The sequence below is a fragment of the Podarcis filfolensis genome, assembly GCF_964270895.1.
Source record: "Podarcis filfolensis genome assembly, chromosome: 15".
NCBI lineage: Eukaryota > Metazoa > Chordata > Lepidosauria > Squamata > Lacertidae > Podarcis > Podarcis filfolensis.
Window position 1 is genome coordinate 29,903,624 of NC_139618.1, and position 23,470 is coordinate 29,927,093.

Consider the following 23,470-nt stretch of genomic DNA (forward strand, 5'->3'; position numbering starts at 1 on the left):
ATTGACAGGGAGATCTCAGTTCAGCAGGGCTTTTGTGAAGAAGCCAGCAACATCTTCATATGGGGACTGCCTGTTATGGCAGGGCTGTCCATGCAATCAGCTTTTCCTTCCATACAATCCACACTAGGAGCAGATCCACACCAGGCATTTAAAGGACATTCAAAGCACATGACTTTAAAGGACATTCAAAGCACATGACCCCCAAAGAATCCTGGGAACTGTAGTTTCCCCCTCCCAGAGCTATGATTCCCATATTCCTTAATAAACTACAGAACCCAGGATTCTAGGGGATAAGCCATGTGCTTTAAATGTGCATCAGCTATGCTTTAAGTGTATGGTGTAGATCTGCTCTGGGTCATGAGCTCATGGGGATTACTGAGCACTAGGAATGAGGGGACATTTGCACTGACTGCTATGTGTATAATCCATTTGTTTTTGATTCCACATTCAGCTTCTGTTGTTTGCCTGGCACTGCATGCTTCGATGACTTGCTAACCTCTGGGCTGTTTTTCACTTGCTGTTGTCCCTTTTTGAAGAGGCACAAGAAGTGATATAGTACAATTTAGTATTGTATTATCCCTCTGTTCCTCCACTCATCAGTGAACCCTCTATTTCTGCTGCGATTCCAGCTCCAAAGTCAGAAGCTGTGCGTATGTGATCTCGCACATCTTTTAAGAGGCTGGCTTGCCAGATGATGGGAGGGAGGGGGGAGATGTTTGCCATATACAGCCCCCTTCATACCCACCATCACTATAAAAGTGTGCAGAGCTGGGAGGAGGTCATCAAATGCTGTTCAGATGCAGGCCTCTATTTATCTCTTTCAGAGGGAAAACCATAAATGTCATTGTGCCAAATCATCCAATGCCACATTTTTCCTCCTGGTTTTTTTTTTTTTTTTTAATGCAAACCATGAGGGATATATTGGAACTGGTGTGAACGAAGATTAATTGCGTGCATACAATTAACAAGCATGTGCAGTTTTATTTGTTGGCAATATAACCAGCAGCCACAGGTAAGACTGCGGTGTCAGTGGGGTAGCGTGCAGTAGGAACCACAGGCCTGGAGGGGAAATGCAACCCTCAGGACTTGCCCTAGGCAACATTCCCTTCACAGGCCACACTCTTTCTTCCCATGCTGCATCTCTCACAAGCCCTGCTCTGTGCTCTTTTTAAGTACTTTTGTCTGCCCAGGAATGTCCTTGAAGTTCTAATAATGCCACTTGCTTGCCTTCATGGAGAGATGAGTATGTTGGAACCTCTGGCTTTTGAGTGACTGGATCGTGGTCTGTTTTACAAAAGTAAGAGTCGCATCTTCTGCTTAACCCACCTTTACCTCCATCAAGGTTACTTATGAAGCAATGCAGCCCCTGAACCAGGCATAGGCAAACTCGGCCCTCCAGGTGTTTTGGGACTACAACTCCCATGATCCCTAGCTAACAGGACCAGTGGTCAGGGATGATGGGAATTGTAGTCCAAAAAAACATTTGGCGGGCTGAGTTTGCCTATGCCTGCCCTGGGCTGTAGATGGTTCCTCACCTAGACTAAGTGCCATGCATGGTGAGGAGTGGAAGTTTAACTCCCTCTCCCCACTTGGTGCTATGGCCCTGGCAAGTACCTCCTCTGCAAAGGTGCTGTTTGCATTTGAATCCACCCAGGATTGTGGCAGGGAGAGAAAGAGTGAATCTCCCCATTGCCAACTCTTCAGTCTTGCCCCTACAGAGGACAGAGATGTGGTAATTAGTTGAGATGTGATGGTGAAAATGCACCAATCCAGCAATGCAGGAATGCATCTGCAATATATTATTCAGCCACTAAAGGTCACTCTGAGACACACAGAAGTGTAGACAAGACTCTCTGCTGGGCAAACAAGGAGGACAAAGCAAAACAGTCTCTCAAGCAGCATGGAATCCTGTTTGTTCAACCATCAGGCTGTGCCTTTAAACCAGTGTCTTGAGTCTGTTCCCCAAGCACCAAGTTCCTACAGAGTGGGACACAACTTAGATAAGCACCAGGCTTAGGACACAGAAATCTGAAGCTTCCAAATGAGGGAAGATGTTTCATGCATCCCACTTAAGTACTTATTAGGAGAGAGCGCTTTCTACAAAGAGAGGACCTGAAGAGGAGAACAATTATATGTAGCTAATATAAAAGATGCCTATTCTCTGGTGCATGCATTGGAAAGCATCAAAGACTGTGTATTTTATGCACATGTTAAAAGAGTATATTTTACATAAAAGGGCACACAAAGTGTGTACAGCGAGACAGAATAATATACAATGGATCAACGTGGGACACACTAGCACCAAAAGGCTAGCGTAGGGCAGAAAGGACCTACGACTGAGTCCTAGAAGACTGAAATGGAACAAAATGAACTGCTCAGCCCATCACTATGAACAGCAAGTTATTTTTTTAAAAAAAGGTTGAACTTTAAACACAAAAGAGACTGATCTCCAAGAAAGAGAAGTTCCGGAACACAATTCTTCCTGGAAGTCATCCCTCAGGAAGAATTTCATCATCTTCTCATATGTGGGGAGGAAGGAGGTGTGGTTGTTCAACGAAGAGAGGAAAACCACTTTGCACATGCTCGGGGGCATTCTTTTTTTGTACTGTAGATTGAATCAATAATCAGAGTCACTTCTTTCAGAGCAAAGCCTAGTATTTTTGTTGGCTCAGATTTAGCCCTGACCTGCTACCAATGCTCCCTGCCTTCTAGCTAGAGAAGCCTGCAAACCACCCTGGCGCAGCACAGCATGCAATTAAAATGGATCTTCCCTCCATCACACTTCTGCCGTCTCCCAATACCCCAAACAGGGATATGCCCTGCTCCCGCATTGTCATAGCTTCCAGCCAATCAGGAAGGCATCTGTCTGGAATCTACCCTCTCCTGCAGTTGGACATTTATGGAGTATGAGGAGCTTCCCCTCGGATTGACAAACTGGCAGAGCAGTACAGGCAACTGCTAAAACCTGCCACATCCTAGTTAGTCTGTCTATGAAGGATTGGCTGATAGCTGACAAGTGAAGAATGATTGTGAATAGGGGACGGGAAGGGAATGGCGGGCGAGTGCTGAGTGACAAACTCACTTGGCGCCTTTCCAGAGTGGTCTGTCATTTCCCTCATCCCCTTCCAGTACATGTGCAGTTGTTGTTACACATCTTTTGCAAGAAGGGCCCCACAAGCACAATCCAACTCTCCTTACACACATTAAGTCTCTGTGTGGAGGCGAATGTATGAAAGATGCCCATGGGTGATTTTTTAAAAACAGTATTGGGACAGGATGCCTGTGTGTGTGTGTGTGCTTTTGTTGTTGTTGTTGTTTTGTCGTTTAGTCGTGTCCGACTCTTCGTGACCCCATGGACCAGAGCACACCAGGCACTCCTGTCCTCCACTGCCTCCCGCAGTTTGGTCAAACTCATGCTGGTTGCTTCGAGAACACTATCCAACCATCTCGTCCTCTGTCGTCTCCTTCTCCTTGTGCTCTCCATCTTTCCCAACATCAGGGTCTTTTCCAGGGAGTCTTCTCTTCTCATGAGGTGGCCAAAGTATTGGAGCCTCAGCTTCATGATCTGTCCTTCCAGTGAGTACTCAGGGCTGATTTCCTTAAGAATGAAGAGGTTTGATCTTCTTGCAGTCCATGGGACTCTCAAGAGTCTCCTCCAGCACCATAATTCAAAAGCATCAATTCTTTGGTGATCAGCCTTCCTTATGGTCCAGCTTTCATTTCCATACATCACTACTGGGAAAACCATAGCTTTTACTATACAGACTTTTGTGCTTTTTGTGCTTTTGTACATTGCTGTAAGACACTTTGAGACCTAGATGGTGAAAAGTGGGACTACAGTACCTAGTCAGACCATTGTTTCATGTAGCTACATACTGTCTACACTGCCTGGTAGTGGCTTTCCAAGGTTTCAGACAGGAGTCTTCGCCACCCCTTCCTGGAGATGCCAGGATTTGAACCTGGGACCTTCTGTGTGCAAAGCAGATGCTCTATCACTGAGCTACAGCAACAAGGGCAATGGGCTGAGCTTCTTCCTTTCCCCTGAAGCAGCGGCTCGGCATTCTGTAAAGCCAAGGATAGGGAACTTCTTCTTTTCTTTTATTGGCTCAAGGACTGCATTCCCTTCTGGGCAACCCTCCAGATGCCACAAGCTAATGGTGTGTGGAGACATGAGCAAAAATGGGCAGAGCAATGAATGTGAGTTTTCTTCACACAACCACACACACTCACATGCCGCTTTGGCTAGACAGAAACCCCCAAGGACGCTGCAAAGCAGAAGCAGGGAAGGGCATGCCTAGGGAAAAGGGGTGAGGTTTGGGGAGAGTTCCGATGGTCTGTTAAAAAGTCCTAGAGGGTTACACTGGATATGTAAAAACATGCCCCCATCCACTGTCTTCACACTTTTATACCTCCCTTACTTGGCCTAGAAAAAGCCACAAAGGCTGTACCTCGGGTTAAGAACTTCTGGAGGTCCGTTCTTAACCTGAAACTGTTCTTAACCTGAAGCACCACTTTTAGCTAATGGGGCCTCCTGCTGCTGCCGCGCCGCCGGAGCACGATTTCTGTTCTCATCCTGAAGCAAAGTTCTTAACCTGAGGTACTATTTCTGGGTTAGTGGAGTCTGTAACCTGAAGCGTCTGTAACCTGAAGCATATGTAACCTGAGGTACCACTGTATCTCTTTCCTCCCAGGGGAGTTGCTTCAGTCCCTTTGCTTAATTCTGAACTCTTTTCCAGCTTTACAATATCATAGTGCTGGCTTAAGGCAAGCAGCAAAAATGCACAATAAATAAATCCTACCCCGTCTCAGTGCACACCCAGGCACCTTGAGAGAACCTTGAAATAGGGACCGGGAAGTATTGTCCTCTAGCTCTTCCCCCAGAACTAAACAGGGGCTGGCACAGATTCACCTAGCAGCCCGCAATGGTCTGGGTGACTGTCCCACATATGGTGTGTGTCGGCCTGGTAACCAGCAGCTAATCACTAGCAAGACTTGAGCTCTCTCATCTTCCAGCTGTGAGCTCCTCCCCTACTAAACCTGATAAACACCAGGACAGCTGGTGTGTGGGCTCCCACTGCGGCAGCTACTCAATAAATAGTGCTGACAAAAACAGGGAGAGAGAGAGAGAGAGAGAGAGAGAGAGAGAGAGAGAGAGAGAGAGAGAGAAATTGACTATGGACCAGAAGGAGGAAGATGTAAAAAGACCCAAAACCAAAATAAAAACAAAAGCCCAAATTCCCTAAAATAAAATCCAATATAATGTAATCCTGTCATTTCCCATACTGAAGAACTGACACATTATATAAGCCCCTTTCCATATCCACTGCATTTACCCTTGTTGCTTCATGGCTTTGCAACAAAGATATTTCGATATTTAACAAAGCTGCTGATTGTGGCGTTGAGAAATGAGCTTTCTGCATTGTGCCCCAATTGTAAGCTTGGAAAATAGGTGGGGTGATGAAGGTGGAGACTGGCTGGTGAAGGACCCTGTGTGAGAGACAGGGAAGACCTCCCAGGCTGGGAGAAGAAAGGGAAGCTCCCAGGTGAGAGCTGGGAGGGTCCAGCCCCTTCTGTAGGAGACAAAGATTAAGATCTACTTTTGAGAGAGGACTCTGCATTTTCTTTGCTCTTTCTTTCTTTGTTTTTGTTTTTATCTAGATTAGGGGTTTTTTAAATAAAAAAAATATTATCTTATTATGAAAAAGCTTTAATGAAATTTTATGGAAAATAGTTGGTGTGAGATGGTGGCACTCCACACTTCAAGAATTGGAAAAGTGGTTACTGGGCTGGGAAACATGAACATTTGGGCTGAGAAGCAGGGACAGATTGAGAACCATTGGAATACAATACAACACCCTCTCCTGCCCCTTCCATGAGATCAATTTGAGAGGAAGCTGTCCAGACCCTGTGTAAAGATCTAAGTACAGATGGGACTGTTCAAGAATAACAATAACCTTTCCAGCAGCCACACTTTAAATTTGACAAGGCTGGGTGCTATCCCTTCAAGATGGCTGGAGTATTATTATTATGGAAATTTGTCCCCCCCCCTTCCTCCCCAAAGAGCCCAGTGTGACAAACATGCAAATGGCAAAACCATTTGAACTTAAAGCATTTCCAATAAATTCGCAGACTGGGGAAGATCTCTATTTAAAATGCACCCAAACAACAACAGAGATGGTGGCACCTGTAATATTGAATGGGAGAGGTTTCCAAAGGGTTGGATGCCACAACTCATGAGGAATAAACCTCACTTCGCTGCACACTACAATATTGATAATCATCCACTTATACACTTGTATCAAATAAAGGACAAAAAACACCAGCCATAGCTGCACATTACACGTTTCGGGTTTGGTCTTAAGTCATGAATAAGCACAGGCAAATCATCCAAGTGCAGCATTTATAAGAACGTATTTATTTAGCATATGAAGACACCTCTTTTATATTAGATTTGTATCTGAACAATGTCTGGGGTTGTAAGGATGTGACCTCCATGACAATCTGTTACAATTCCCTTTCAACTGATGCTGTGTTTTTTTCCTTCCTTCCTTCCTTTTTTTTAATATGATGTGATATGAAAATCAGATAATGGTTTATCAAAGTGTGATTTTCCTTTTTTTCCCCTTAAAAAAACCCCCACAAAACCTTTTAATAGCATGTGGCATTTTCAGGCTAGGCATTTTGAAAGATTCCGACTCAGTTCAAAGAGCAGTTTCCTTTTGGAAAAAGGACAAACCACAAATTAAAGGGGAACCAGGATGATGGAAATCATCTCTTGAAAGACAGATCCCTTGTCTGTGTTATTAATAACACAGTAGATGAATATTTAAGCAGAATGAATTTTTTAGAAACTCTAAATTATGGCTTGGACCAGTGAATGGTAAAATGGGGTGAAATGCAGCAGACATCGGCTCACACATATGGTAGTGCTGAGCCTCTGGTCCTGGAGTCTATGGAACAAGGTACACCATAAGTTACAGAACCACATATAGATTCAAGTGAGCAACTTGCTCCAACAAAGGTCCGAAGGAAACCGCATCTCCCAGACTCTACCTGGTTGTGGAGTTCTTAGTTTCTTAAAGTCCCAGCCCCCTGGTCTGAAGGCAGACACTCCTCCTGTGTTCTCCTGGTGCTGCTACCATGGTACCTTGGTTTACGAACTTAATCCATTCCGGAAGTCTGTTCTTAAACCAAATCCATTCTTAAAGCGAGGTGCGCTTTCCCTAATGAGGCCTCCCGCCACCGGTGCCCTTCCACCATTTGGCTTCCGTTCATAGACCGAGGTAAAGTTCACAAACCGGAACACTACTTCTGGTTTTGCGGAGTTTGTAAACCGAAAAGTTCGTTAATAGGGCTGTTCGCAAACCGAGGTACCACTGTAGATTGGTGAGCAACTATGGAAGGGATTTGGTCTCTCAGACTCTGACAAAGGCATCTGTATGAGTTCTGACTCTGGCTTTATAAGGCCTGGTTCTTTGAGAGGGTGTTCTGTGGGCTTCCATCTGTTAGCCTTAGTGGTCTCCTGAACCCCAACATCAGGCTCAGAACTTGTTCCAGGTCCTTTATAGTTGCCAATAAAAATCCCTACACAAAAAGTTGTTGAGCAACTTTTGGGGGCATACACTTCCTGGTTCTGTTTGCAAATACCCCAGACATTTTACTGATTTTTAAACATTTCCCCTGGATGGTAATTTCACCCTTGGAATCCTGGACATGTCCAGGAACAAATGGACATATGGCAACCCTACCTTAGCTGGAGACTCTGCAGCCTCCGACTCTTTGTCATGATTACTGCAGAACTAGGGGATCCTGACAGTTCCCAAGTCATAAAATAACCACTGAATTTTTCTTTTGCAATTAATTTTAATTGCATATATAACAAGCTATAACCAGACAAACTAAATATGAACCTAAGCAAAAATATCCCTCTCCCCTCCAATCTCACCACCAACCAAGTAAGTATTCATATCTCTATAATATTTATTCCTCTATTTAGCTTTTCTCAGGTCATTCTATCAGGGTTGTATGGAAGCAACCATACCCAGCAAAACCAACTTCTCCAACTAAAGTATCAACAAGTATATGTGGTCACAACATCCAGATTTGTAGTGATGCAGCTGATAACTTTTGTAAACCCTTTTATTAGTAAATGAAGTAAAATAAATGGCCACCAAATGGCATAAAAGGCATTCAGTTTTTCATTTATTTTCCTTTCAGCACCATTCTATTATGATTTATTTTCTATAGACACTGTTTCCATTACACTGCATTTCTTCTTCTTTCTGTTGTGGTGAAATTACGTAAGTTATGTAATTTACATTGTCATCACATTATTCCACCCCATTCATTTCAGTGCAAGGCAAACACAATGGAAATTGGGAGAGGCAACATAATCAATTATATATTGTTTGCAGACTGAAAAAAACAGCATCAGTGAATACTGATCATATTCATGGGACTGTTTTCTGTTCTGGATATGAGATGAACAAGTGAACATTGGCAATTTCTGCTCCCATTTTTGTTAGAATTTCCCAACTTCCCTACTTATAGTGCCTAGTGCCTACTTATAGTGTCCTAAGAGAAGTCAATGGAGTGATATAAAATGTGACAATCTGAAACTCCCATTGAGAAGAGACTGTAGAAAACGGGTCATCAATAGGCAGCTCCTGACCAAATGTGGAATGCTGACTGCCTCACTCCTCCCAGTTACCAGTCTAAAAGAGATATGAAGTAATATGAAGAAAAGGAAAAGAAGCTGCTGAAATCTGCATTAAGAAGAGAAGCACTAGCCCACTCTTGGGTCTCAAAAATGCACCACCAGCAAAATGTGTTGCTAACAAGAACCTTAGACTCAAACGGAACAATTGGAATGTTGACAACTCTCAAAGATACCATAACTCACTGCTCTTTTAATTTTGCCTATCTCTACAATGGGCATAAACTAGTGTGAATTCCTTTTGTATTGTAAAGAAAAGCTGGTCCTCTCAAACCAAGGCTATCTCCTTTGAAGGCTGAAACTGACATTACGACTACAGCTCTTCATGAGAAAGATATATGCCATGACTCACACAATGAGGTATAGCAGGGCAAAAGATGCATAATTTATACATTCAATTCTGCTTCAATTGGTTATTAAAAGGGCTCTCACTGTGATGTACTGTGCTAAGTGTGTGAGAGGGATGTGATATATCTAGTTCCCAAGGTAACTAAGTCCAGATTGCAGACTGGAAGGTATGAACATTAGTGCTGTTAAAAAAGAAAAAGATAGAAAATTATGATGCAATTATCATCAGGGTTTGAGTTTGTGGTTTTTTGAGATTTCCCTTCTGAAGGATGTCTGTGAGTGTCCTTTCTTTCATCCTGCAAGTCATCTCACCAGCATTCTGCACAATGCAGCCTCCCTGGGTGCCTGCACTTCAGTCAAAGCTCAATGACATTCAATCAAAGCCTCCTATTGGCTTTTTCAGATCAGAAAGTGTGGGCAGCTGGGGAGGCTGCAGAATGCTGAGAAAATGTTTACTGGAAAGGAAAACACATTCCCCACAACCAATAACTCTCAATAACTCTGCATACCACCACTCACCAAATACTGAAGGCATTCTAAAGTGCTCTGAGAATGAAACAGAAAAATGGAAGGCTCTTTGACAGAGGAAGAAAATGTCTGAGAAACTGGAGTACAGATTTTGATACAGCAAGCATTAATGTGCATAGAGAAATTATGTACTTAGGATCTTTTCCGGGATATGCTAAGCATGTGTATGGCCAATGGAACTGATCCTGCTATAAGCACATCTCATAATGTGTGAAGACGTCCACTGTGTTACCAGCTGCTTGTGTTGACATTTGTCATTTCACCAAAGCCTTTCGTCTGCCCTGTGAAGCTCTGGAAGGAATGTCAACAGAAAGGCATGAACATTGTGCAGCCAACCCCAACCCTCTTCCAAAACCCGGATCAAGAATTATCAGTACACTGAGAAATGTGCCAATATAGGATGCCTTCTGAGGAGCTGTCGGCATTCACCTCTTTCCCCGTTAATGGAGTGCTTTTTCTCCCTTTGTTTGCAATTTCCCCGGAGAGAGGCAAGCTAATTTCCAGAATTTACTATCAGCAGCAGACATAACACTGAGATTTTTGTAACCAATTTGAATGCTTCTCTTTGATAGAATAGTCAGGGGAAGAAGCAAGGTTACAGCAGATCTGAGGGTCACCACAGTTAAAAGGCCAATGCAAGCCAGGCATCTCAGCAGGGAGGATGAGTGACAGGATGATGTATCAAGATGGTTCTGAACAGGCAGGTGCTGAGCCAGGGTCCATGAGAATGAAACAACCGAGTCCCATCACTGGCATAAGCTTGTGGTAGTGCACTAGAGATTTTCCATCCAGGCTGGCTTGTGAGGCTGCTACTGCTTGGACTAATGTGATCTGTCTCCTGATAATTAAGGGATGAAACACTTTCTCTTTTTCCTTCCTTTACTGTTCTGTGGGTTCACTGTACTAACAGTACTAATGAAGGGATGGGGAAATCCAGAAAGTGAAATTGTGCATGGGAAGATTTACTATATCGACAGCATCTTAAAAGACAGAGACATCACCTTGCCAACAAAGGCTTGTATAGTTAAAGCCATGGTTTTCCCAGTAGTGATGTATGGAAGTGAGAGCTGAACCATAAAGAAGGCTGATCGCCGAAGAATTGATGCTTTTGAATTATGGTGCTGGAGGAGACTCCTGAGAGTCCCATGAACTGCAAGAAGATCAAACCTCTTCATTCTTAAGGAAATCAGCCCTGAGTGCTCACTGGAAGGACAGATCCTGAAGCTGAGGCTCCAGTACTTTGGCCACCTCAAGAGAAGAGAAGTCTCCCTGGAAAAGACCCTGGTGGGAAAGATTAAGGGCACAAGGAGAAGGGGACGACAGAGGACGAGATGGTTGGATAGTGTTCTCAAAGCTACGAACATGAGTTTGACAAACTGCGGGAGGCAGTGAAAGACAGGAGTGCCTGGCCTGCTCTGGTCCATGGGGTCACAAAGAGTCGAACACGACTAAACAACTAAACAACTAAAAACAACTAAACAACTAAACAACTAAACAACTAAACAACTAAACAACAACAACAACAAGATTTACTATTGCTGGCTAAGAGTTTGGGGGTGGTTTTTTTAACTGACAGAGCAGGTGGTACCATTTCTTTTGGGGAGGGGGGTCCCAATGAACTAAAACTGTAGACCCCGAACTCAGAGTAAAGTAGACAGGAATGTGGGCCAGTACAGATCACTCTGTGTGTGTGTGTGTGTGTGTGTGTGTGTGTGTGTGAGGGAGAGAGAGAGAGAGAGAGAGAGAGAGGTGAGTGGACTTGCATGTTCCTATGACCCTTGTGAGCAAAGCCATTGGGAGTCTCGTACTCCCAGTGGGGTCACCCAATGAGGTAAGGTCAAAGGGGAGGAGCTAGACAAAGAATGATCCAAAAAAGTCCTCAGTGACAGAACAGGTGGAAGATAGCAAGCAGTATGTTACAATGGCTGTGAAGGCGGATGAAGGCTGCAGCAGATAAGAATCTACCGGTCATTGCGATTACTCATGCCATCAGAATGGAATCTTACTGCGAAGACTGTGCATTCGTCATTGTGCACTGATCTATAAACATAAAACAATTTCACACACAGGCATCTTCCAAAACCCATCCCAAACCTAAATCCGTGTTTATGGAAGTCAATCTTACTCGGCTATGAATGATCGCCAAAGGAGGAGGAGGAAGAGGAGGAGGAGGAGGAGGAGGAGGAGGAGGAGGAGGAGAAGAAGAAGAAGAAGAAGAAGAAGAAGAAGAAGAAGAAGAAGAAGAAGAAGAAGAAGAAGAAGGAGAGAGATATTTCAGACTCTCTGGAATTGTACCATTTCAGAGTATAACTAGAGGACTGAATGACAGATTGTCCCACCAACTAGGTCCAACCCTACCATCAGACAGAATAAGGCATCTGCCTTAGGTGGTGTACGCAAGAGGGTGTAGGGAGGGCAACAACTACTCCTTCTTAACCCTCTGGTCACACAGTTGCTTTGCATGCCCTAATCTAGCCTGCTGCTCTTAGGTGCAATGGAGGACACCAGTGCTGAAGACTGTCTGGTGGACTGGGAAGGGGAATGCTATCTTGTCCTTCACCACAGGCAGTAAAAGGTCTTCGGCCAGTCCTATTCGTCCTATTGTCTGCTGTTAACAACCCTTGCCAGTGGATATCTAGCACGTTAGGGAGCTGGGTTCTTCTAATTGTGCTTGAAGCGCAGAGGTAGCACCCCACTTTCCCTTTGCGATAGACCCTTAGTTATCATGGAAGCACTGTACCATGGGGTGCTTCTCAAGCTGTAGCTCACTCAGTGGGCAAGTTCTCCCATGTATGCTTAGCATTCAGCAACAGCAGCATCAGTTGGTGCCTTGTGAAACAGCCCTCAAAGCTATAAAATAATGCCTCAGACACAGCAATAATTTTGCTTCAGACACAATGCTTTTCAGCATGAGCAGTTTACACATTCACCTGCAAATTGTTAAGTGGTAAAATTACCAAGAGACATGTACGTTTGTGTACATCAGCAACAAAGCCTGTTGAGCATTTGCTCTGTACAGGCAAAGTCATGAATGACAAACAGAGATACAGAAAAAACTAAACAGCCATCAGTTTAATTTTTTAGAAAAGCAAAAGCAAAGAACATTCACAGATCAGCTGCTGTTACAAGATTCATCCCACTCTCTGGACAACAACATACATCTTCATTTGCACCAACAATATATGCTAAGCCCCAGGCATGGCTAAGTTGCAATTCCTTGTATACTCTGCTGGTATTGAGCTAACAAGCAAAGAAAGTCATGATCTGAACAAGGATAGTTTTGCTTTCATTTCATGGCTTGTCTCTGAGCAGGAGACCATAAAAAACACATGAACATATGGGGTGGGAGAAGGGAGGGAGCAGTAAAGGAGGAAATGGAATGTATATATACACTCTGTGTGTGTGTGACAGAGAGAGTGTGTGTAAATATATATATATATATATTTGCATTTGATGAAAACAAAGCAATGTTAACATAATAGACATTTGTTAAAACTCTGCTGTACTGTAAAACATTTGTTCTTCTTTGCTTTTTACTGGTATTCTCCTTGTTTGTTTACACTGTCATCTTATGCAGTCATTCCACAGAAGGGCACATTCCTTTTGCGCTACATGTTTAAGAAAGAGATACCATGTCACTTGAAACTTTTCTTTTGTGCTTAAATCATTTTTGTCTTTCACGTTCTGTGCCATTTTCCCCATCAATGCAATTGCCCAAGTTTGTCGGTACCGTTCAGATAGCAGCTTTTCTCACAAATCTTTCCACCTCCTATTGTCAAGCATGCAGCTCAGAGTAAGAATTTTCCTAAGTCTTAATTTTAACGTTTTTGCCTTCCTTCATAGATCCCGGGATGGTGCTCTTATCTATATTTGATGAGGAAAAGGTGGCAGCTATTAAGCTGTACAGTTCCTGCAAAGGGAGAATTAAAATCAAACAAAGAACCACAGGTGAAGACACAAAGGGCAGAGGAATGGGAGGCTGAAGGCATACCAGTTGAGAAGCTAGACAAGAACATTATTGCCTTACTTGAAAAAGAACAGGAAAGACCCAGGAAACTCCTAGCTCCACCTAAGTTCAGTGCCACCTAACGACTAAACTATATAATTACAGTATCTGCCCTCACAAAAGACCCCTCAGTCCTTCAATCAGGTATCCAGCTGTTGCAGAAAGAACTTGCATTTGAGTTCCTGTTGGATTGTATATATTTATATCTTTTGCCAGGAGCAGGTTGCCTTGAGCTGCTTCTGCTGATGGACAAGGGTGGGGGGAAGAGCTCCGATCAGAGAAACACAGCATGGCAAGGCAGAAAAGAGAACTGACAGCAAGAAGCATGGATGAGCACTTTAAAGCTCAGCCTGTGGGAGAGAAATGGAGTTATATTCACCCACTCGCCCATCCCCTGCAGCCTTTGAATTTAGAACTTCTTTCTCTTGCTGGAAACTTTGGGGATACAGCCTTAATCTTTGAAGCTCAGCTAATCGAGTGTATGTGGAGGAAGGGTGAGGGAGAGAAAGGGGGTAGTGACATGAGATTTGATGTTACAACGCTTTGCACAGCCTATGTTCTTCTCATGGGAGATTCCAGAAACAAACTCGGTGAAGCTCATGTAAAGCAAAGGGAGACATAAACAAACTCTTCTTAAGGGGTGGCCAGTTCAGTGAGGAAAGAAGTGCACATGTGACCATGAGGTACTCTAGACACTGTAAAAAAGGGAGGAAACTATGGGACAATCCTTCTTGCTCCTCCTGTAGTATAGATGGGAGGATCTGTCAATTGTGGTTCTCTCAGTTTCTCCTTTTTCCAATCTGAAATTCTAGTTCTCCATATTTCTGCAGCAATTTGTGATTTTCCTCCCCCCCTTTTTTTAAAAAAAACCCTCATGACAATTCTTCCACAGTTTTGTGTGAATTTCTCCTGATAAGCACATTTTTACATGAGGTTTTGACTAATGTTCACATTTTAGCAAGCGGTTTCTCTTAATAGAATGCTTTTAATGCTATTTTTTTTTGCTAATATATTCATTTTAATGCACACCTTGAAAATACTATTTGGTTGGGAAGTGGAATTGTAAAATTCAGGTAAGTGTGAATTTCGACAGATGGCTGTTTCAGTTCTTGCGCAGTTTCAGAAAGGATGAATTTGATAGATTCCCCTTTAAATCTAGTAAAGGACCCCTGACCATTAGGTCCAGTCATAACCGACTCTGGGGTTGCGTCGCTCATCTCGCTTTATTGGCTGAGGGAGCAGGCGTACAGCTTCCAGGTCATGGGGCCAGCATGACTAAGCCATTTCTGGCGAACCAGAGCAGCACACGGAAACACCGTTTACCTTCCCGCCGGAGTGGTACCTATTTATCTACTTGCACTTTGACATGCTTTTGAACTGCTAGGTTGGCAGGAGCAGGGACCGAACAACAGGAGCTCATCCCGTTGCGGGGATTCGAACCGCCGACCTTCTGATCGGCAAGTCCTAGGCTCTGTGGTTTAACCCACAGTGCCACCTGCGTCCCTCCCCTTTAAATCTGGACACCTTTAAATTTCTCCTCCGTTCCTACTCCATAGTAGTGAATCCCTCCTATATCATGCATTGGAACCAAACTCTGCATGATAGCAATATCCCCTGATCAGAAAACTTTGCAGCCCCACCTCAGATGCATGAGGACAGGCTGACTTAGTAATATGGGGAAAGCCCCACACATGTTCAGAGGCATGTTCAATTATCCATTGCTCCCTTAAAAGTTGGCTGAAGCAGAAAGGAAAATTATATATACCGTATTTTTCGCTCGATAACACGCACCTGACCATAACACGCACATAGTTTTTAGAGGAGGAAAACAAGAAAAAAAAATTCTGAATGAAACAGTGGATGTATCATTTTTGTGCTTCATGCTGCGGCCACAGACATGTGATTTGACGGTGAGTTTGGGGTAGCCCAATGCAAAGATCCTGAGGATCCATGTGGATCCATGCTTTGTAACCACGTTTTTGCACCATTGCAGCCCCAGGCAACAGTGGGTGCGTGATTTTTTTGGTGCAGGCTGTAGCCATGGACATGCTATGTGATCTGATGGTGAATTTGGGGTGACCCAATGCAAAGATCCTGAGGATCCATCTGGATCCATGCTTTGTAACCACGTTTTTGCACCATTGCAGCCCCAGGCAACAGTGGGTGCATGATTTTTTTGGTGCAGGCTGTAGCCATGGACATACTATGTGATCTGATGGTGAATTTGGGGTGACCCAATGCAAAGATCCTGAGGATCCATGTGGATCCGTGCTTTGTAACCATGTTTTTGCAGCATTGCAGCCCTGTTTTTGCATCAGATCATTGCTATGTGATCTGATGGTGAATTTGGGGTGACTCAATGCAAAGATCCTGAGGATCCATGTGGATCCGTGATTGGAACCACGTTTTAAGTAGGGAGGGAAGGAAAAACATAGAAGTGACAAGGAGAGGGGTGTGCAGAGAAGCAGCTGGCTAAGAATGCAGGAGAGGGGTTTTACCGGAGGGAGGAAAGGAAGGCAAAAGTCCCCCCCCCAAGCCAACCAGCTCTCTCTCTCCCCCCCCCCCCAACCTGCATGTTGCCTTCGAGTCCCAGACGCACGGAGAGGAATCTGTTTTCCACTCTGCTTGCCTGGAGGGGAGGGGTTTTCTCTGCTCTTTGTTCCGTCTGAGCAAACACAGTAAGGAAACAGAAGCGGGTGGGCAGTAAGACCCTGAGGCAGAATGCAGGAAAGCCGCAGCTTCCTCTTTCCTCCCTTCTCCGGACGATTTGATATTTGCCTGATTTTTGCCTTCACTCACGCTTCTCAGCTCCAGGGACCACACATTCGCTCTATAACACGCACAGACATTTCCCCTTACTTTTTAGGAGAAAAAATCTGCGTGTAATAGAGGGAAAAATACGGTATATATATATATATATATATATATATATATATATATATATATATTTAGCACATACTCCTGAAACACGCACAAGTTGCCCCAATCATGCTATTCATATTCCAAGTCTCCGACACAAAGCACTCCTGAGTTTGAATTGATGTTGAGGCCTATATGTTACACATGAGCTGAGCTTTGATTTCCTTCAGTGATTCAAAATACAAAAAGAAAAGGAAAAAAAAAAAAGATGCCGAAGCCATGGTAGGCAGATGATGGCTTCTTCCTCTGAAAAACTGAAGCCATTGCTTATACCCAACTTTCCAATGCCCACTGATGAATGGAGTGGGGGTATATTCACATCAATGGTTGGAAATATAGGAGCATCATCAGGCAGTTACCTACTTTTAACTTATATCACGCATTTTAAAGTATGGCTGAACCAAGAGTTCTCTGGATAACTTTTTGGGCTCCAAGGGTAGATGGGTGTTTCAGTGAGGCAAAATATTTCAGGAATGCTCCCACCTTTTTCATCGTGTTTATTTTCTTTATGTGGTCCTGATGGCAACAATTCTGGTTCTTGTTATTGCTGGGCAGCAGTTTCTTTAGTCTACTTTTTTTTGGCGCAAGGGGCCAGAATGGTGACAAGAAGCCTGTTTCTCACTCTGCTTTGACTTCAAAAGCCATGGCATTGCTTAATCTTATTGGTTGTGCTGCATCGTTATGAAGCAAACTCAGAGCGAAGGCAATGCTGCTTTCTATATACAATCTGGCATCTTCTGGGTAACCTTTAATAAATGCAGTGTTAAGATGCAACAGGGTGCATTACTGATAGCATGCTAAGAGGGGGGTGAATATTTTTGCCCTATTGGCAAACATTGCCAAACAGTGGGGGCCTGTTCATAGTTGCAAACAGGTTTGCAAAGCTGCAGGTCCTAAATATAATTCATTTATTTTGATGAAATGAGGGAATCAGGCTGCAGTCCTATGGACACTTATCTGTTCAACTCCATGGGACTTACTTCTGAGTAGACCAGGGCTCAGAAACCGCTTTCCACCTGAGGCATGCATTCCTTTCTGGGCAACCTTCTGAGGTCACATGACAGTGGTGGGAGGAGCCAGAGGCAGAAGCAGGCAAAGCAACAAAGTAGGCTGGTTTCTACACAGTTGACTCTCTCTCTTCCATCCGGAGAAGCAAGAGACATTGCCAGAGTCCAAAAACACACCCCAGCCAGGCAAAAACTTTCAGGGTGCAAAGCAGGGTTGGTGAAGGGTCAGAGGTGGAGCAAGGTGGGTGTGGTGGGGGCGGTCCATCCTGGGTGTCATCCCTGAGGGGTGCCGTGCTGCTGCCACTAGCTCTGCCTCTGCCCATCCCTATGGGTGCCACGTGGTGTGGCGCATCATGTCCCTATGGGTGCCGCATGGCATGGAACACTATGGGCGCCCTGCCCTAGGTACCCAAGAGGCTTCGTCCGCCACTGTGAAGGGTGTGTGTTGAAGGCATTTGGCTCCTGGACCCAGGGATCTTTGCTCTATCAAATTTCGGTGGCAAGCCCAAAATTCAGCACCCTCTGTTGAGATTTCCATTCCACCTTAAGGAGCAGAGATGGAACTGTTGCGTGCCACATGTCTGTTTACATTCCAACACCGTCTGCTGGGAACTTCTGTTGTGTATAGCTTTTGCTTTTCTTTGTCTCTCTGAGAAGACAAAGAGAGACGACATGTTTCTTTGTCCTGATTTATGATTAATAAATCCGTAGTTGTAGTATGCTTCCACAAGCCTCACACCTATTGTGTGTGCAGTTCGCTCTGCTGAAATAGTGTGCCCTGGCTTTGAAGCCCGGATCGCTGATGTACGTGGGAGCAGAGGTCGATGGGTCTTCGCAGCAGGATGGCTGGAAGGAGACAGCCCAGCTGGGGCTAGCCAGCTGGCCTTGCAACCCTCTGCATGCCAACACCCTCCACCTATCTCCCTACATTCTGCTTAATTCATTATGTCGTAGTCACAATGCCCTGTGGTACCCCCTGGGCTCTGCACCCACAGTGGTGGAAGTGGTCACACTGCCTTAAATCCACCTCTGCTGGACCTCAGCCTCTCCTTCTCCGGAGTAGTCATGTACTGAATTACCCTGAATTACCCTGTTGATTTTTCATTTGAGGGCACAGCCCATTTGGGATGGCTGTGAAAACCCCACAGACCTGGTTCTGAGGCCCATGGGTATTGAGGCCAGTTTTGCTAGAGTTCTCAGAACATTCAGGGAAACTTTTCCCCATCCAGCAAAGCACATTCAAAAACATTATCTTCTACTGTCTGGCTAGCCTGGGAGGAAAGCGAGACACCGGTGTAGAAGATCAAGACATCACAGAGCTGGTGGGAACAGGAATTATTGAAACAAATGACACTGCAGTCCCAGAACAGGGTGTAGAGGAGAGGGCGAGGAGAAAAGGGAGGGGGGAGCCAACAATCACCCACTCTTCTTAAATACTGCCCAATTGTGAAGAATATAGCTGCTTCCCATGACAGGCCCCTGAAAGCACACCTCTGGCAGAGACGGTCACCCTCCAGCGAACCTGGGATGGGGTCGGCAAGGCTGGAACATGGTTTCTGAATTGAAGCAGTGGACTGTGAAATAGGAATTACTGACAGCTCTTAAGTATATCAAGAGAACAGCCGTGTCCCTTAATACAGAGCCCCTAATAGACATCCAGAAACCTATAAAACAGACAATTCCTCTATATCATCCTCGTTAAATCAATGTTCTTATATTACCCTCATCATTTTCCTTTAATGTTTATTACATTTTGCCACTGTAATTTATTTTTTCATATCCATCAGCCGATTAAAGACTTCATTCAGAAGGCACACACATCCTGGTGACCTAGCTGAAACTGACCTAAACTGTTAAGTAAAAACAATCGGGTGAGAAAAGTTGGGGTTGTTCGGCTTCTTTTAACTTTACCTTTCCCCCCCACTTCACCTTATTTGCCCCCCCCAACCTTTTTAATTCAATATTTTGATTCTGTATGGGTTAGAACTCCTTTCTGAATGCATGGCAGGATCATAGGCTCACCAGCATTTTGATGATCCAAATCACCCCAGAGTATTATTGAGTCTTCCACAAGATGAGACCAATAGCTTTTAAATGCCCCAGTTAGTAAAACAGATAATAAACATTAGGGGTGCCAGAGAAATTCAATCTTCGTGCATTCCAATGTGCTGTGTTTAAAATGAGAATATAGAAATAAAATATGTTTAGAAATTGATGTTTTGACAGAAATCTTGAATTTAAATGAATTTAAAAGTCACAGAACAATGGGCATATGACTGAACACATGTTAAAGTGACATAAGACTATATATTCCCATGTATCCTAGAATACATTGCAAGTGTGTGGTGACTAGGAGATTTGAGTATTTACCCGGGGTGTGCATCAATCCCAAGATTCACCTTATATCTGTATCTCTGCTTTTTAAAAATCTGATCTGTTTCTGAGTCACTCTGTGTTCTGCCTGCGATTTGGGTTCCCATCTGTTCTGTGTAAAATTAAGCTGTGTTCCCCTTGCATACCTACAGGGAATATGAAAACAGCAATAACTTCCCCTCCACTTTTGGTAGGAGCTGTGAAATTTGCAGGCACATGTGCCCTCCCAGAATAAATTAAGCCCACCAAAGTGTAGACAAATAGGTTATGGAGATTTTCTGGTTCTTGTTTGTATTTGGAGAGAGGGGACGAAGTCCAATAAGTATTATGAAGGGAGACTGTGCGGAATTCTGCTAGTGGAGCATTGAAGAGCTCAGTAGGAATTGGGATGGCTTCAAAAGAGGATCAAATAAATTCATGGAGCATAAAGTTACCAATGGCTAGTAGCCATGATGGCTATGTTCTTCCTCCACTGTCCATGATGATGAGATGTATTATTTAAATTATAGTAATCAGTGGTTTTTTTCTGGGGGTACCCAAGGGTACACAATACCAGTAACTTCCCCCACCCAAATGTTGCAAGTGTAGCACTTGCGCGTCGAGGTCCCCAAGCCACCCCAATAACTCACACCACACACATCAATTTTTGTTTAAGGTTTTTGGCATGAATTTGGCCACAACTTTATTTAAATACACACACGTGAGTGGTTGCTTAGGCATTGGTTACGACTATCTGTCCTTGCCCCAGGGACGGAACTGACTTCCGGATTCCAGTGGAAGCCAGTCAGGGAAAACAATATTGGGGAGAAAAGAAGCTGGGCATCAGTCCCTCATCTCTCACCTTCATGCCTCTGGGGGCTTGCACGGCCCAAGTCCGATGCCAGGGACTAGGATGAAAGGATGGCAAGCCCCTGGATTCCTTTAACGGAATTCCCTATGCAACACCACCATTGGAGGGGTAGGCACTTACCCCTCCACCAACCAATTTTAACCAATGCCTAACCGCCAACCTTAGAAGTTGTGATGATTTGCTACGCAGTAGGCAAAAAACCAAATGGCAACATCCAATCAGCCAAATGGACAAAATTCCTACCAGGCCCCTGCCTCAAAAGCAGATGACCCCATGACAGGCATAGCAAGGTCAGAGAGCAATGAACCCCCCCTTGCACGCAGCCCCAAGAGAAAGCCCCAAGCTGCATGCCCTGTATTTAAGCCCTCTGACCCCTCCCACCAATTTGAAACATAACAAAGTCCCCAGCAACACACTTTTGCCCAGTCACAGCTCGTGGCCTTTTACCAAACAACAGTGGGGTGGCTGCAGGCCCCTACTGCAACACGTGTTCTCTGTTATGGAGAACACGCTTTACTGTAACAACTTCATGGTGAGTACTGCCACCATTTTTCTAAGTAAAAGCACTGTTAGTAATTATTCCTAAATTTTGCATCTAGACATACATATTAACTTACACACATTTTATGTAAATTTTTCCCTCTTTTTTAGCTTTCAGGTTCCTCTTTTTTTTTAACACTGTGTAAGTCAGGGGTGGGGAACCTCAAAGCTCACGGGCCTAATTAGTAAGTCATCATTCTATGAAACACCAAGGCTGGAGTCAGAAGTAAGGCTCCACTGTCATTTTTCAGTGCATGGATTCCTTTCACATAAACAGCACATGATGAGTTAAAGTATTGCCGTCTAAGTGGAATATAAAACTTTAAGGACAAAAGTCAACGGAAGACTCATGACTGCCAGAGCAATTCTGTGTGTGCTTACTCAAAACTACCTCTCACTGATTTCAATGGAACTTGCTCCGTAGTAAACATACATTAGGATTGCAACGTCCACTACCTTTGTGAGACTGAAGCTGGGAGTAGGGGGTTGGAGAGGGTCTAGCTGAGCCAAATATCTGTATGGGAATCTGGTCAAAATCATCCTCACACAACTATGCACACAACTGCTCTGGAGGCGGAAAGCTGCAAAAGTAAAGACTAAATGAGCACCCCAACCTTTGTAAGCAACACAGTGTTAATAGGCTTTCTGTACTGTTTCAGTTTTGTGGAAAAGACCTTTTCCTGGGAAAAATGGGGAAAGGAAAATAGCTTCACTTCAACACCCAAAGCATGCATCTGGGTAAGCACCCAGTTTTTCCATACAACTGTGACACATCAAGATTATATGCTACACCTCCACCATTAAAATCAGTTATGCTTACCTCTGAGTGTACATAGGGCAGAGTATCCAGGTAACACACCTTGCCAGTTCAATGAGTTATGCTTGAGCAACTGAAATTTTCCCTTCTCTCCAACCACACACCCTCTGAATCTGTTCCAGGAGTTCTCCTAACCTTCTGGAAAGGATTTGTGGAGGGCATGGGGTGTGTGCATGTACAGGACCGGATTTAGGTTTGATGAGGCCCTAAGCTACCGAAGGTAATGGGGCCCTTTATATGTCCAGCTGCCCTTTGTCAACAACAAATTGTCGCTTTTTTGTGTATGTGTTGAATATATGCTATATGGTAATTTATGGGCCTAATAGGTCCATACAAAACACTGTAGCTGTATGTAGGTTTTATTTTATTTGTTTTTTATGTTATATGTTGAATATACGCTATATGGTAATTTATGGACCTAATAGGTATCTAAAGCCATTTGCACATGTTGTCATACAATCAGTCCATGCAGAATGTAGGCACCCTACATATAAAAAGTAAAGGGACCCCTGACCATTAGGTCCAGTCGTGGCCGACTCTGGGGTTGCAGCGCTCATCTTGCTTTATTGGCCGAGGGTGCTGGCATACAGCTTCCGGGTCATGTGGCCAGCATGACTAAGCCGCTTCTGGCAAACCAGAGCAGCGCACGGAAACGCCGTTTACCTTCCCGCTGGAGCAGTACCTATTTATCTACTTACACTTTGACGTGCTTTCGAACTGCTAGGTTGGCAGGAGCAGGGACCGAGCAACGGGAGCTCACCCCGTCGCAGGGATTCGAACCGCCAACCTTCTGATTGGCAAGTCCTAGGCTCTGTGGTTTAACCCACAGCTTCACACATGTCCCAACATCCTATATATAGAAATGAGCAAACCAGTGATATTTTAGGGAGCAGGCTAGCAGGCGGGGCCCATTACTTACATCATAGGAGCCTACACAACACAAAACACTGTTGCTGTATGTAGGTTTTATTTTATTTGCTTTTTATCTTATATTTTGGAAATGTGCATCCAGGTTTTTCTTTTTCTTTAATTTTCTTGGGAGCCTCCAAGAGAGTGGAGCCCTAAATTATAGCTTGTTTAGCTTATACGTAAATCCAGCACTGTGCATGAGGAATAGAGGCCCAGAAAGTTCCATTCCAGAAGCAGAAATCCTTGTCTTGATGGGATACCTATGGTTAGGATTGTGCTGTAAATTATGTCCCCCAAGAGATGTATGCAGAGTTAACACACATTCATGGAGAGGAAGGATATGTGCAGAGAACCGAAGGGTGGGCTGGAGGTCTCATCCTAACAACATCTTCTCATGGTCACTTCCACTACTTTCTGTTCTTATTTCCAGTTTTGAAGCCAGCTGAGGAGAAAAAAG